The sequence below is a fragment of the Penaeus japonicus genome, unplaced genomic scaffold, assembly GCF_977035675.1.
Source record: "Penaeus japonicus unplaced genomic scaffold, GWHDUDI00000001_assembly GWHDUDI00000040, whole genome shotgun sequence".
Taxonomy (NCBI): domain Eukaryota; kingdom Metazoa; phylum Arthropoda; class Malacostraca; order Decapoda; family Penaeidae; genus Penaeus; species Penaeus japonicus.
In genome coordinates this window covers 24,945,851-24,948,350 of record NW_028234442.1, presented here as the reverse complement: position 1 = coordinate 24,948,350, position 2,500 = coordinate 24,945,851, and positions in this window count along the sequence as shown.

The following is a 2,500-nucleotide window of genomic DNA, read 5'->3' as shown; positions in this document are numbered from 1 at the left end:
ATGGCGGTTAATGACGAGGGAGGAATTAGTAGAGAATGGATAAGATTGATGATTTGAAGGAGATAGGGAGAACGGATAACTAGGTGATAAATGATGGAAATTGAGATAATGGTAATGTATATTCTGTAAATCAATAATGCATTATTGCCTCGGAATAATTATGATGTAAAGATATATATATATATATATATATATATATATATATATATATATATATATATATATATAATACATACATATATAGATATATGTATATATATGTATATATATATATACATATATATATATACATACATATATATATATATATATATATATATATATATATATAATACATACATATATATGTATATGTATGTATATATATATATATATATATGTATATATATATGTATATATATGTATATGTATATATGTATATATATTTATATGTATATATGTATATATTTTTATATGTATATATATGTATATATATATATATATATATATATAAATCAGGGGCTGGCAAGCCCCCCGTGGCAGTATGCGAGCCCGAGGACCCGAAGGGTCCGAGGGTGAGCTCGTAGACGAGCCTCCGGTGCGAGGGCCGAAGGCCCGAGCACCGGAGGTGAGTTTGGTACAGTCCGAGAGTCGTAGGACAAGTTCCGGTAACTCCGCTTGCCAGCCCCCTACTATATGTTTCTGTGGATTCGCCGAATTTCAGGTAAAAATTTACCCAACTTCCCGACGTCCGAATTACTTAAAACTTATATTCCGTGCATTTAGTACACAAAGACGCGACTGTCAAAATTTCAGATCGATTGGATTAAAAACGGCCGAGTTATTACAACCTGAAATCGCCGAAAATGAGGGTGTTCTTGTTAAAAATGGGTACGATTATATACATAAGGTAGAGGATATTTTTAGGCAAAAAGTGGTTCCTCTTTGTGATGATATATCTCAAGAAGTATAAAAGATACACGATTTAGCAACACAGCATTGGAAAGAAGAAAGTTCAAACTTTCAAAAACTGTCCTGAAAAAAACATCTGATGACGCAGTGATGACGTCATAATGACGTCACAAAATCACGAATTTCAAAATCAAACTATCCAAAAATAGACGTTTTTCAACTCATTTTTTTTATATGAAACTTTCGAGATAGGAAAAAAATGATCATACTAGCGTAGAAAGGAAATTTAATGTACTTTCTGAAAATGCCGTCAAAACGTTCCGGGCTTCCATGCATTGTTGAGATATTCGCGACTTTTTAAACCGTTTTGACGCGAAAAAGTCGCGAAAAAACACTAAAACGATACACCTTAATGTGAGAGAACGGGGATGTCCCAGGCCTTCATCTTTCGATATGATGTCGGTTGTAGTCTCGAATTTGCTAATAACTGGTTTTGAGGTAGTATCCTTATTTTGATGACGTATTTGTGACGTCATTAGTAACACGCGGTAAGCCGATTTTTGCACACACAACACCACTTGTATTTGACGTTTAATGTCTGAAAAAAAACAGTTTCAACTCAAAATTAATTCTTAGTGCTTTTCATATCGCTGCGTTGGCTATTGGCTGAAACATTTCATCAATTTCATTAATTGAATAATTGGCCAATTAAACCAATTAACGCTCGTATCTCGGCTCACACATAAGATAGCGTCGTAAATCCAACGATATCTGTCTTGTTGACATTGATTGAGTGTAGTAGGTGCCACATGAGACCATTCATTATTATTCCCTCAATTAGATAATTGGTCAATTAAACCTATTAGATCTCTGAACACTGAAAAAGACTGATATTATTCCCAAAACCAAAAAGGATTTGGTTGTGTTGGTCCGTGGCAGTTGAGCGTCCCTTTCTTTACCCTAAAACCTATGATATGGAAGGAACGCGGCAGTCCGCATACTGCCGCCACCCCACTACATGCACTGACAGTGACACTGACTGTTCAGTACAGTGAAAAATTATGCTCATGTGGCCTAAATTGATTTTAGAAGAATTATTACTGTGACTACTACTACTAATAATATTAATAATGATTCACACGACCTTAGTCTTGAAGTTTGACTATGAAGCATCGACACCTCTTTAGAGCTCAATAACAGGAAGGAAAAACTAATGGGATGAGTACTTAAATTGAATAATTTACGTTATTTATAGTTCTATTGGGCGAAGCATCCACATTAAAAGTATAACTAATTAGACAATGCAAATGAGTTTGTTGCAGAGTTCAAAACTTTGAAATCTTTCGAATTCGTTCAACTACATAATGTTTTCGTAAATCTAAATCATTGCAATCAAGTGTACCTCAAATTTGATCAAGTATAATAATTGTTGTAAGTTTAACATAATGTTAAATTTACAACAATTATTATATTTGATCGAATTTGAGGTACACTTGCAAATTATACATAAAGTATAATTTAGATTCGGGGACAAATGATCCGTGCATGTAGTGGGGTGGCGGCAGTATGCGGACTGCCGCGTTCCTTCCATATCATAGGTTTTAGGGTA